Raw genomic sequence first — 13199 nt, forward strand, 5'->3', positions numbered from 1 at the left:
CCCCTCCCCGGCACTCTCCCCCCCCTCCCCGGCACTCCCCCCCCCTCCCCGGCACTCTTTCCCCCCCCCCCCTCCCTGGCACTCCCCCCCCTCCCCGCCACTCCCCCCCCCTCGCCGGCACTCTCCCCCCTCCCCGGCACAGTACTTGCAGGCAGGTTAATTATAAAGACAGAATCGGTGATAAAACAATGCAGCAGTCCGTGAGTGTAGTGAAATGAAGGGGTATTATATTCTGTTTTTGCTTCGTACATCAGGGGAGAGCGCGAACGCAGTCCCCCACTACCACAAACTTTGCAGTCGAGTATCCCGCATTTGGGGACATCGCAGGCGTCAGCACACCCGAAGTGCAATGGGATAGCCTCGTCCTGGGCGAACCACCTTCTTGATCATGGTTTCACCCCTGCCAGGTAAGTATGCCTGAAAACTCTCACACCCTCCTCTCCCACATCACCTACCACCTTTCACGGTCACACTACCTCAGTTTTCAAACTCAGAATCTCGCCCTGTTCATATGTATTTCCATTCTGTGATTCATTATCCTTCTGAGCACTGCACACTTGAATGTAGCTCTCGATAAAGAAGGAAAGCTGTTTGAGAGAGTCTCTGTTGGTATTTACATATTGAGGTGAAAAGGAATTGACCCGCCTTCCTGGAACGTTGTCTGCAATACGGCTAATCGCCAGCTGGTGGGGCTGCTCCCTGAGAACTCAAGCTGACTCAGTCCACTGGCAAGACAAGGAGGAGTCATTATGCCTCAACCAATTATTTGCTGAATGTAATAAATGACGTTGATGGGACGGGGATTGCTGGAAAGAGTGCGGCGAGTGGCGAAGTTGAGAGGCAAATTGGTGCTCCGAATTTGGCGGCCACAAAAGGAAAAATAACAGGAAGGTAAATGCGTGGGTGCATATTTGTAGGGGACTGCTGTGGGAGGTTTGGGGGTCAGTTTGAGGCAATAATAAAAGGTGCGGAAGAAGAAACGTTTGGTGAATGGGAAGAAAAGTATTCGTATCTGGATTCTTGCTCGGAGGAGAGGGGAAATACAGTACTGGGCAGGCAGGTTAATTACAAAGACAGAATCGGTGATAAAACAATGCAGCAGTCCGTGAGTGTAGTGAAATGAAGGGGTATTATATTCTGTTTTTGCTTCGTACATCAGGGGAGAGCGCGAACGCAGTCCCCCACTACCACAAATTTTGCAGTCGAGTATCCCGCATTTGGGGACATCGCAGGCGTCAGCACACCCGAAGTTCACTGGGATAGCCTCGTCCTGGACGAACCACCTTCTTGATCATGGTTTCACTCCTGCCAGGTAAGTATGCCTGAAAACTCTCACACCCTCCTATCCCACATCACCTACCACCTTTCACGGTCACACTACCTCAGTTTTCAAACTCAGAATCTCGCCCTGTTCATATGTATTTCCATTCTGTGATTCATTATCCTTCTGAGCACTGCACACTTGAATGTAGCTCTCGATAAAGAAGGAAAGCTGTTTGAGAGAGTCTCTGTTGGTATTTACATATTGAGGTGAAAAGGAATTGACCCGCCTTCCTGGAACGTTGTCTGCAATACGGCTAATCGCCAGCTGGTGGGGCTGCTCCCTGAGAACTCAAGCTGACTCAGTCCACGGGCAAGACAAGGAGGAGTCATTATGCCTCAACCAATTATTTGCTGAATGTAATAAATGACGTTGATGGGACGGGGATTGCTGGAAGGAGTGCGGGGAGTGGCGAAGTTGAGAGGCAAATTGGTGTTCCGAATTTGGCGGCCACAAAATGGAAAAATAACAGGAAGGTAAATGCGTGGGTGCATATTTGTAGGGGACTGCTGTGGGTGGTTTGGGGGTCAGTTTGAGGCAATAATAAAAGGTGCAAAGAAGAAACGTTTGGTGAATGGAAGAAAAGTATTAGTATCTGGATTCTTGCTCGGAGCAAGGGGAAATACAGTACGGGGAGACAGGTTAATTACAAAGACAGAATCGGTGAGAAAACAATGCTGTGAGTCTGTGAGTGTAGTGAATTGACGGGTTATTATATTCTGTTTTTGCTTCGTACATCAGGGGAGAGCGCGAACGCAGTCCCCCACTACCACAAATTTTGCAGTCGAGTATCCCGCATTTGGGGACATCGCAGGCGTCAGCACACCCGAAGTGCAATGGGATAGCCTCGTCCTGGGCGAACCACCTTCTTGATCATGGTTTCACCCCTGCCAGGTAAGTATGCCTGAAAACTCTCACACCCTCCTCTCCCACATCACCTACCACCTTTCACGGTCACACGACCTCAGTTTTCAAACTCAGAATCTCGCCCTGTTCATATGTATTTCCATTCTGTGATTCATTATCCTTCTGAGCACTGCACACTTGAATGTAGCTCTCGATAAAGAAGGAAAGCTGTTTGAGAGAGTCTCTGTTGGTATTTACATATTGAGGTGAAAAGGAATTGACCCGCCTTCCTGGAACGTTGTCTGCAATACGGCTAATCGCCAGCTGGTGGGGCTGCTCCCTGAGAACTCAAGCTGACTCAGTCCACTGGCAAGACAAGGAGGAGTCATTATGCCTCAACCAATTATTTGCTGAATGTAATAAATGACGTTGATGGGACGGGGATTGCTGGAAAGAGTGCGGGGAGTGGCGAAGTTGAGAGGCAAATTGGTGCTCCGAATTTGGCGGCCACAAAAAGGAAAAATAACAGGAAGGCAAATGCGTGGGTGCATATTTGTAGGGGACTGCTGTGGGTGGTTTGGGGGTCAGTTTGAGTGCAATAATAAAAGGTGCGGAGAAGAAACGTTTGGTGAATGGGAGAAACGTATTCGTATCTGGATTCTTGCTCGGAGGAGAGGGAAATACAGTACTTGCAGGCAGGTTAATTACAAAGACAGAATCGGTGATAAAACAATGCAGCAGTCTGTGAGTGTAGTGAAATGAAGGGGTATTATATTCTGTTTTTGCTTCGTACATCAGGGGAGAGCGCGAACGCAGTCCCCCACTACCACAAATTTTGCAGTCGAGTATCCCGCATTTGGGGACATCGCAGGCGTCAGCACACCCGAAGTGCAATGGGATAGCCTCGTCCTGGGCGAACCACCTTCTTGATCATGGTTTCACCCCTGCCAGGTAAGTATGCCTGAAAACTCTCACACCCTCCTCTCCCACATCACCTACCACCTTTCACGGTCACACGACCTCAGTTTTCAAACTCAGAATCTCGCCCTGTTCATATGTATTTCCATTCTGTGATTCATTATCCTTCTGAACACTGCACACTTGAATGTAGCTCTCGATAAAGAAGGAAAGCTGTTTGAGAGAGTCTCTGTTGGTATTTACATATTGAGGTGAAAAGGAATTGACCCGCCTTCCTGGAACGTTGTCTGCAATACGGCTAATCGCCAGCTGGTGGGGCTGCTCCCTGAGAACTCAAGCTGACTCAGTCCACTGGCAAGACAAGGAGGAGTCATTATGCCTCAACCAATTATTTGCTGAATGTAATAAATGACGTTGATGGGACGGGGATTGCTGGAAAGTAGTGCGGGGAGTGGCGAAGTTGAGAGGCAAATTGGTGCTCCGAATTTGGCGGCCACAAAAAGGAAAAATAACAGGAAGGCAAATGCGTGGGTGCATATTTGTAGGGGACTGCTGTGGGAGGTTTGGGGGTCAGTTTGAGGCAATAATAAAAGGTGCAAAGAAGAAACGTTTGGTGAATGGAAGAAAATTATTAGTATCTGGATTCTTGCTCGGAGCAAGGGGAAATACAGTACGGGGAGACAGGTTAATTACAAAGACAGAATCGGTGAGAAAACAATGCTGTGAGTCTGTTGAATTGACGGGTTATTATGTTCTGTTTTTGCTTCGTACATCAGGGGAGAGCGCGAACGCAGTCCCCCACTACCACAAATTTTGCAGTCGAGTATCCCGCATTTGGGGACATCGCAGGCGTCAGCACACCCGAAGTGCAATGGGATAGCCTCGTCCTGGGCGAACCACCTTCTTGATCATGGTTTCACCCCTGCCAGGTAAGTATGCCTGAAAACTCTCACACCCTCCTCTCCCACATCACCTACCACCTTTCACGGTCACACTACCTCAGTTTTCAAACTCAGAATCTCGCCCTGTTCATATGTATTTCCATTCTGTGATTCATTATCCTTCTGAGCACTGCACACTTGAATGTAGCTCTCGATAAAGAAGGAAAGCTGTTTGAGAGAGTCTCTGTTGGTATTTACATATTGAGGTGAAAAGGAATTGACCCGCCTTCCTGGAACGTTGTCTGCAATACGGCTAATCGCCAGCTGGTGGGGCTGCTCCCTGAGAACTCAAGCTGACTCAGTCCACTGGCAAGACAAGGAGGAGTCATTATGCCTCAACCAATTATTTGCTGAATGTAATAAATGACGTTGATGGGACGGGGATTGCTGGAAGGAGTGCGGGGAGTGGCGAAGTTGAGAGGCAAATTGGTGTTCCGAATTTGGCGGCCACAAAATGGAAAAATAACAGGAAGGTAAATGCGTGGGTGCATATTTGTAGGGGACTGCTGTGGGAGGTTTGGGGGTCAGTTTGAGGCAATAATAAAAGGTGCAAAGAAGAAACGTTTGGTGAATGGAAGAAAAGTATTAGTATCTGGATTCTTGCTCGGAGCAAGGGGAAATACAGTACGGGGAGACAGGTTAATTACAAAGACAGAATCGGTGAGAAAACAATGCTGTGAGTCTGTGAGTGTAGTGAATTGACGGGTTATTATATTCTGTTTTTGCTTCGTACATCAGGGGAGAGCGCGAACGCAGTCCCCCACTACCACAAATTTTGCAGTCGAGTATCCCGCATTTGGGGACATCGCAGGCGTCAGCACACCCGAAGTGCAATGGGATAGCCTCGTCCTGGGCGAACCACCTTCTTGATCATGGTTTCACCCCTGCCAGGTAAGTATGCCTGAAAACTCTCACACCCTCCTCTCCCACATCACCTACCACCTTTCACGGTCACACTACCTCAGTTTTCAAACTCAGAATCTCGCCCTGTTCATATGTATTTCCATTCTGTGATTCATTATCCTTCAGAGCACTGCACACTTGAATGTTGCTCTCGATAAAGAAGGAAAGCTGTTTGAGAGAGTCTCTGTTGGTATTTACATATTGAGGTGAAAAGGAATTGACCCGCCTTCCTGGAACGTTGTCTGCAATACGGCTAATCGCCAGCTGGTGGGGCTGCTCCCTGAGAACTCAAGCTGACTCAGTCCACTGGCAAGACAAGGAGGAGTCATTATGCCTCAACCAATTATTTGCTGAATGTAATAAATGACGTTGATGGGACGGGGATTGCTGGAAAGAGTGCGGGGAGTGGCGAAGTTGAGAGGCAAATTGGTGCTCCGAATTTGGCGGCCACAAAAAGGAAAAATAACAGGAAGGCAAATGCGTGGGTGCATATTTGTAGGGGACTGCTGTGGGTGGTTTGGGGGTCAGTTTGATGCAATAATAAAAGGTGCGGAGAAGAAACGTTTGGTGAATGGGAGAAACGTATTCGTATCTGGATTCTTGCTCGGAGGAGAGGGAAATACAGTACTTGCAGGCAGGTTAATTACAAAGACAGAATCGGTGATAAAACAATGCAGCAGTCTGTGAGTGTAGTGAAATGAAGGGGTATTATATTCTGTTTTTGCTTCGTACATCAGGGGAGAGCGCGAACGCAGTCCCCCACTACCACAAATTTTGCAGTCGAGTATCCCGCATTTGGGGACATCGCAGGCGTCAGCACACCCGAAGTGCAATGGGATAGCCTCGTCCTGGGCGAACCACCTTCTTGATCATGGTTTCACCCCTGCCAGGTAAGTATGCCTGAAAACTCTCACACCCTCCTCTCCCACATCACCTACCACCTTTCACGGTCACACTACCTCAGTTTTCAAACTCAGAATCTCGCCCTGTTCATATGTATTTCCATTCTGTGATTCATTATCCTTCTGAGCACTGCACACTTGAATGTAGCTCTCGATAAAGAAGGAAAGCTGTTTGAGAGAGTCTCTGTTGGTATTTACATATTGAGGTGAAAAGGAATTGACCCGCCTTCCTGGAACGTTGTCTGCAATACGGCTAATCGCCAGCTGGTGGGGCTGCTCCCTGAGAACTCAAGCTGACTCAGTCCACTGGCAAGACAAGGAGGAGTCATTATGCCTCAACCAATTATTTGCTGAATGTAATAAATGACGTTGATGGGACGGGGATTGCTGGAAAGAGTGCGGGGGAGTGGCGAGTTGAGAGGCAAATTGGTGCTCCGAATTTGGCGGCCACAAAAAGGAAAAATAACAGGAAGGCAAATGCGTGGGTGCATATTTGTAGGGGACTGCTGTGGGTGGTTTGGGGGTCAGTTTGATGCAATAATAAAAGGTGCGGAGAAGAAACGTTTGGTGAATGGGAGAAACGTATTCGTATCTGGATTCTTGCTCGGAGGAGAGGGAAATACAGTACTTGCAGGCAGGTTAATTACAAAGACAGAATCGGTGATAAAACAATGCAGCAGTCCGTGAGTGTAGTGAAATGAAGGGGTATTATATTCTGTTTTTGCTTCGTACATCAGGGGAGAGCGCGAACGCAGTCCCCCACTACCACAAATTTTGCAGTCGAGTATCCCGCATTTGGGGACATCGCAGGCGTCAGCACACCCGAAGTGCAATGGGATAGCCTCGTCCTGGGCGAACCACCTTCTTGATCATGGTTTCACCCCTGCCAGGTAAGTATGCCTGAAAACTCTCACACCCTCCTCTCCCACATCACCTACCACCTTTCACGGTCACACGACCTCAGTTTTCAAACTCAGAATCTCGCCCTGTTCATATGTATTTCCATTCTGTGATTCATTATCCTTCTGAACACTGCACACTTGAATGTAGCTCTCGATAAAGAAGGAAAGCTGTTTGAGAGAGTCTCTGTTGGTATTTACATATTGAGGTGAAAAGGAATTGACCCGCCTTCCTGGAACGTTGTCTGCAATACGGCTAATCGCCAGCTGGTGGGGCTGCTCCCTGAGAACTCAAGCTGACTCAGTCCACGGGCAAGACAAGGAGGAGTCATTATGCCTCAACCAATTATTTGCTGAATGTAATAAATGACGTTGATGGGACGGGGATTGCTGGAAGGAGTGCGGGGAGTGGCGAAGTTGAGAGGCAAATTGGTGCTCCGAATTTGGCGGCCACAAAATGGAAAAATAACAGGAAGGTAAATGCGTGGGTGCATATTTGTAGGGGACTGCTGTGGGTGGTTTGGGGGTCAGTTTGAGGCAATAATAAAAGGTGCAAAGAAGAAACGTTTGGTGAATGGAAGAAAAGTATTAGTATCTGGATTCTTGCTCGGAGCAAGGGGAAATACAGTACGGGGAGACAGGTTAATTACAAAGACAGAATCGGTGAGAAAACAATGCTGTGAGTCTGTGAGTGTAGTGAATTGACGGGTTATTATATTCTGTTTTTGCTTCGTACATCAGGGGAGAGCGCGAACGCAGTCCCCCACTACCACAAATTTTGCAGTCGAGTATCCCGCATTTGGGGACATCGCAGGCGTCAGCACACCCGAAGTGCAATGGGATAGCCTCGTCCTGGGCGAACCACCTTCTTGATCATGGTTTCACCCCTGCCAGGTAAGTATGCCTAAAAACACTCACACCCTCCTCTCCCACATCACCTACCACCTTTCACGGTCACACTACCTCAGTTTTCAAACTCAGAATCTCGCCCTGTTCATATGTATTTCCATTCTGTGATTCATTATCCTTCTGAGCACTGCACACTTGAATGTAGCTCTCGATAAAGAAGGAAAGCTGTTTGAGAGAGTCTCTGTTGGTATTCACATATTGAGGTGAAAAGGAATTGACCCGCCTTCCTGGAACGTTGTCTGCAATACGGCTAATCGCTAGCTGGTGGGGCTGCTCCCTGAGAACTCAAGCTGACTCAGTCCACTGGCAAGACAAGGAGGAGTCATTATGCCTCAACCAATTATTTGCTGAATGTAATAAATGACGTTGATGGGACGGGGATTGCTGGAAAGAGTGCGGGGAGTGGCGAAGTTGAGAGGCAAATTGGTGCTCCGAATTTGGCGGCCACAAAAAGGAAAAATAACAGGAAGGCAAATGCGTGGGTGCATATTTGTAGGGGACTGCTGTGGGTGGTTTGGGGGTCAGTTTGATGCAATAATAAAAGGTGCGGAGAAGAAACGTTTGGTGAATGGGAAGAAACGTATTCGTATCTGGATTCTTGCTCGGAGGAGAGGGAAATACAGTACTTGCAGGACAGGTTAATTACAAAGACAGAATCGGTGATAAAACAATGCAGCAGTCTGTGAGTGTAGTGAAATGAAGGGGTATTATATTCTGTTTTTGCTTCGTACATCAGGGGAGAGCGCGAACGCAGTCCCCCACTACCACAAATTTTGCAGTCGAGTATCCCGCATTTGGGGACATCGCAGGCGTCAGCACACCCGAAGTGCAATGGGATAGCCTCGTCCTGGGCGAACCACCTTCTTGATCATGGTTTCACCCCTGCCAGGTAAGTATGCCTGAAAACTCTCACACCCTCCTCTCCCACATCACCTACCACCTTTCACGGTCACACTACCTCAGTTTTCAAACTCAGAATCTCGCCCTGTTCATATGTATTTCCATTCTGTGATTCATTATCCTTCAGAGCACTGCACACTTGAATGTAGCTCTCGATAAAGAAGGAAAGCTGTTTGAGAGAGTCTCTGTTGGTATTTACATATTGAGGTGAAAAGGAATTGACCCGCCTTCCTGGAACGTTGTCTGCAATACGGCTAATCGCCAGCTGGTGGGGCTGCTCCCTGAGAACTCAAGCTGACTCAGTCCACTGGCAAGACAAGGAGGAGTCATTATGCCTCAACCAATTATTTGCTGAATGTAATAAATGACGTTGATGGGACGGGGATTGCTGGAAAGAGTGCGGCGAGTGGCGAAGTTGAGAGGCAAATTGGTGCTCCGAATTTGGCGGCCACAAAAAGGAAAAATAACAGGAAGGCAAATGCGTGGGTGCATATTTGTAGGGGACTGCTGTGGGTGGTTTGGGGGTCAGTTTGAGTGCAATAATAAAAGGTGCGGAGAAGAAACGTTTGGTGAATGGGAGAAACGTATTCGTATCTGGATTCTTGCTCGGAGGAGAGGGAAATACAGTACTTGCAGGCAGGTTAATTACAAAGACAGAATCGGTGATAAAACAATGCAGCAGTCCGTGAGTGTAGTGAAATGAAGGGGTATTATATTCTGTTTTTGCTTCGTACATCAGGGGAGAGCGCGAACGCAGTCCCCCACTACCACAAATTTTGCAGTCGAGTATCCCGCATTTGGGGACATCGCAGGCGTCAGCACACCCGAAGTGCAATGGGATAGCCTCGTCCTGGGCGAACCACCTTCTTGATCATGGTTTCACCCCTGCCAGGTAAGTATGCCTGAAAACTCTCACACCCTCCTCTCCCACATCACCTACCACCTTTCACGGTCACACTACCTCAGTTTTCAAACTCAGAATCTCGCCCTGTTCATATGTATTTCCATTCTGTGATTCATTATCCTTCAGAGCACTGCACACTTGAATGTAGCTCTCGATAAAGAAGGAAAGCTGTTTGAGAGAGTCTCTGTTGGTATTTACATATTGAGGTGAAAAGGAATTGACCCGCCTTCCTGGAACGTTGTCTGCAATACGGCTAATCGCCAGCTGGTGGGGCTGCTCCCTGAGAACTCAAGCTGACTCAGTCCACTGGCAAGACAAGGAGGAGTCATTATGCCTCAACCAATTATTTGCTGAATGTAATAAATGACGTTGATGGGACGGGGATTGCTGGAAAGAGTGCGGCGAGTGGCGAAGTTGAGAGGCAAATTGGTGCTCCGAATTTGGCGGCCACAAAAAGGAAAAATAACAGGAAGGCAAATGCGTGGGTGCATATTTGTAGGGGACTGCTGTGGGTGGTTTGGGGGTCAGTTTGGTGCAATAATAAAAGGTGCGGAGAAGAAACGTTTGGTGAATGGGAGAAACGTATTCGTATCTGGATTCTTGCTCGGAGGAGAGGGAAATACAGTACTTGCAGGCAGGTTAATTACAAAGACAGAATCGGTGATAAAACAATGCAGCAGTCCGTGAGTGTAGTGAAATGAAGGGGTATTATATTCTGTTTTTGCTTCGTACATCAGGGGAGAGCGCGAACGCAGTCCCCCACTACCACAAATTTTGCAGTCGAGTATCCCGCATTTGGGGACATCGCAGGCGTCAGCACACCCGAAGTGCAATGGGATAGCCTCGTCCTGGGCGAACCACCTTCTTGATCATGGTTTCACCCCTGCCAGGTAAGTATGCCTGAAAACTCTCACACCCTCCTCTCCCACATCACCTACCACCTTTCACGGTCACACGACCTCAGTTTTCAAACTCAGAATCTCGCCCTGTTCATATGTATTTCCATTCTGTGATTCATTATCCTTCAGAGCACTGCACACTTGAATGTAGCTCTCGATAAAGAAGGAAAGCTGTTTGAGAGAGTCTCTGTTGGTATTTACATATTGAGGTGAAAAGGAATTGACCCGCCTTCCTGGAACGTTGTCTGCAATACGGCTAATCGCCAGCTGGTGGGGCTGCTCCCTGAGAACTCAAGCTGACTCAGTCCACTGGCAAGACAAGGAGGAGTCATTATGCCTCAACCAATTATTTGCTGAATGTTATAAATGACGTTGATGGGACGGGGATTGCTGGAAAGAGTGCGGGGAGTGGCGAAGTTGAGAGGCAAATTGGTGCTCCGAATTTGGCGGCCACAAAATGGAAAAATAACAGGAAGGTAAATGCGTGGGTGCATATTTGTAGGGGACTGCTGTGGGAGGTTTGGGGGTCAGTTTGAGGCAATAATAAAAGGTGCAAAGAAGAAACGTTTGGTGAATGGAATAAAAGTATTAGTATCTGGATTCTTGCTCGGAGCAAGGGGAAATACAGTACGGGGAGACAGGTTAATTACAAAGACAGAATCGGTGAGAAAACAATGCTGTGAGTCTGTGAGTGTAGTGAATTGACGGGTTATTATATTCTGTTTTTGCTTCGTACATCAGGGGAGAGCGCGAACGCAGTCCCCCACTACCACAAATTTTGCAGTCGAGTATCCCGCATTTGGGGACATCGCAGGCGTCAGCACACCCGAAGTGCAATGGGCTAGCCAAGACCTGGGCGAACCTTTTTAAAAAAAAAACTTTATTCCTAAAATCTCTAATTAACATTACAGAATATTTCGAATTGTCTTGACTGTACATTTCCATCAAAGTTACACATTCCCTTGTCTTTCTTCCATTCAATTGGGATGACATTACACACACATCCTTCTTTATGTTACAATTCTTTCTTAAATATTTACATTGTCATGTTACTTTTATACATTGGAGCATTGAAGAACTGGACCGAGGGGCTTTACACTGTTACCAACCCCTCAGTGTACATTTGTTGGTAAGACCTTACACTGTGGTCTTTCCCCATTGCGCCTTGGCGGTAGCTGCCCCAAGCTAGAGTGCGTCCCTCAGTACGTAGTCTTGGACCTTGGAATGTGCCAATCTGCAACACTCGGTCGAGGACAATTCTTTGCACTGGAAGATCAGCAAATTTCGGGCAGACCAAAGAGAGTCTTTCACCGAGTTGATGACCTTCCAGCAGCAGTTGATGTTTGTCTCGGTGTGTGACCCTGGGAACAGTCCGTAGAGCACAGAGTCCTGGGTCACAGAGCTGCTCGGGGTGAACCTTGACAAATACCACTGCATCTTTCTCCAGACCTTCTTTGCAAAGGCCCATTCCACAAGGAGGTGGGTGACCGTCTCATTTCCCCCACAGCTACTCCGAGGGCAGCGTGCAACGGTGCTGAGCCTTCGGGTGTACATGAAGAACTGACGGGGAGGGCCCTTCTCACCACCAGCAAAGCTAGGTCTTGGTGCTTGTTTGAAAGTTCTGGTGATGAGGCGTTCTGCCAGATGACTCTGACAGTTTTCTCAGGGAAACAACCAACGTCCTCCACAGTCTCCTTTTCCCTGAGGGCCTTGAGGACATTACGTGCTGACCACTGATTCATTGCCTTGTGGTCAAAGGTGTTTTTCTTCAAACATTTTTCCACGAGGGACAGATGGTGCGGCACAATCCAACTACTTGGAGCATTCCGCGGCAATGAGGCCAGGTCCATCCTTCGTAACACCGGGGACAGATAGAACCACAGTACGTAGTGACAATTGGTGTTTGCATACCGGGGGTCCACGCACAGCTTGATGCAGCTGCACACAAAGGTGGCCATCAGGATGAGGGAGACGTTGAGTACGTTCCTCCCTCCTTTATCCAGAGGTTTGTACATGGTGTCCCTTCGGACACTGTCCATCTTGGATCTCCAGATGAATTTGAAGATGGCCCGGGTGACTGCTGCGGCGTAAGGTCAGGTAATGGGCCAGACCTGCGCTACGTTCAAAAAACAATGCAGTAGTCTGGGAGAGTAGTGAATTGAAGGTCTATTATATTCTCTTTTTGCTTATATCAGGGGAGAGCTATTATAACTTGACTCCCTGAGTATTTCCCCAGGGCCATCAGGAGCGGCGCTGTTGCTAGCGCCTTCAATTTTGACCCCCTACACAAACTCTCCTCCATTCTGACCCACTGGGAATCAACCCCTCTGACCCAGCTCCGTACCTTCTCCACATTCGCCGCCCAGTAATAATACATCAGGTTCGGAAGACCCAAACCCCCTGCCTGCCTTCCCCTCTGTAGTAGCACCTTTCTAATTCTGGCCACCTTCCCTCCCCACATGGACGAGGTAATCATTCCTTCAATCTCTCCAAAAAATGCCATTGGCAAGAAAATCAGCAGGCATTGGAAAATAAACAGAAATCGCAGCAACAGGTTCATTTTAACCACCTGTACCCGACCTGCCAGTGACAGAGGGAGACCATCCTACCTCGCCAGATCAGCTTTCACTCTCCTCACCCAACTAGAAATGTTGTACCTACGGAGCCGTCCCGCCACTGCTGTTGACTTCCTTGAGCGTTTTTGGAACTGCCCTCATCCAGTCAGTAGAGAATTCCTTCACACTCCTGACTTGTGCCTGGTAGATGGTGGAGAAACTTTAGGGAATCGGGAGGTGTGTTACTCGCTGGGAATTCCCAGCCTCTGACCTGCTCTTGTAGCCACGATATTCGTATGGCT

General features: G+C 48.2%; 13 non-coding genes across 13 annotated transcripts; all 13 read right to left on the reverse strand.

Annotated features, from left to right (window-relative positions):
• Window positions 1-251: 251 nt before the first annotated feature.
• LOC119976814 lies at window positions 252-415 on the reverse strand. The gene has a single exon (XR_005462994.1). It is a non-coding gene; the product is annotated as a U1 spliceosomal RNA (small nuclear RNA).
• A 741-nt stretch (window positions 416-1156) lies between these two features.
• LOC119976840 lies at window positions 1157-1320 on the reverse strand. Its single transcript, XR_005463019.1, has one exon. It is a non-coding gene; the product is annotated as a U1 spliceosomal RNA (small nuclear RNA).
• A 739-nt stretch (window positions 1321-2059) lies between these two features.
• LOC119976926 lies at window positions 2060-2223 on the reverse strand. The gene has a single exon (XR_005463081.1). It is a non-coding gene; the product is annotated as a U1 spliceosomal RNA (small nuclear RNA).
• Window positions 2224-2962: 739 nt separating this feature from the next.
• LOC119976927 lies at window positions 2963-3126 on the reverse strand. The gene has a single exon (XR_005463082.1). It is a non-coding gene; the product is annotated as a U1 spliceosomal RNA (small nuclear RNA).
• A 732-nt stretch (window positions 3127-3858) lies between these two features.
• On the reverse strand, window positions 3859-4022 carry LOC119976928. The gene has a single exon (XR_005463083.1). It is a non-coding gene; the product is annotated as a U1 spliceosomal RNA (small nuclear RNA).
• A 739-nt stretch (window positions 4023-4761) lies between these two features.
• On the reverse strand, window positions 4762-4925 carry LOC119976929. Its single transcript, XR_005463084.1, has one exon. It is a non-coding gene; the product is annotated as a U1 spliceosomal RNA (small nuclear RNA).
• A 738-nt stretch (window positions 4926-5663) lies between these two features.
• LOC119976930 lies at window positions 5664-5827 on the reverse strand. Its single transcript, XR_005463085.1, has one exon. It is a non-coding gene; the product is annotated as a U1 spliceosomal RNA (small nuclear RNA).
• Window positions 5828-6565: 738 nt separating this feature from the next.
• On the reverse strand, window positions 6566-6729 carry LOC119976931. The gene has a single exon (XR_005463086.1). It is a non-coding gene; the product is annotated as a U1 spliceosomal RNA (small nuclear RNA).
• Window positions 6730-7468: 739 nt separating this feature from the next.
• On the reverse strand, window positions 7469-7632 carry LOC119976932. Its single transcript, XR_005463087.1, has one exon. It is a non-coding gene; the product is annotated as a U1 spliceosomal RNA (small nuclear RNA).
• A 740-nt stretch (window positions 7633-8372) lies between these two features.
• On the reverse strand, window positions 8373-8536 carry LOC119976933. The gene has a single exon (XR_005463088.1). It is a non-coding gene; the product is annotated as a U1 spliceosomal RNA (small nuclear RNA).
• Window positions 8537-9275: 739 nt separating this feature from the next.
• Window positions 9276-9439, reverse strand: LOC119976935. Its single transcript, XR_005463089.1, has one exon. It is a non-coding gene; the product is annotated as a U1 spliceosomal RNA (small nuclear RNA).
• Window positions 9440-10177: 738 nt separating this feature from the next.
• LOC119976936 lies at window positions 10178-10341 on the reverse strand. The gene has a single exon (XR_005463090.1). It is a non-coding gene; the product is annotated as a U1 spliceosomal RNA (small nuclear RNA).
• Window positions 10342-11080: 739 nt separating this feature from the next.
• Window positions 11081-11237, reverse strand: LOC119976852. Its single transcript, XR_005463027.1, has one exon. It is a non-coding gene; the product is annotated as a U1 spliceosomal RNA (small nuclear RNA).
• Window positions 11238-13199: the final 1962 nt, after the last annotated feature.

The sequence above is a fragment of the Scyliorhinus canicula genome, chromosome 13, assembly GCF_902713615.1.
Source record: "Scyliorhinus canicula chromosome 13, sScyCan1.1, whole genome shotgun sequence".
Taxonomy (NCBI): Eukaryota; Metazoa; Chordata; class Chondrichthyes; order Carcharhiniformes; family Scyliorhinidae; genus Scyliorhinus; species Scyliorhinus canicula.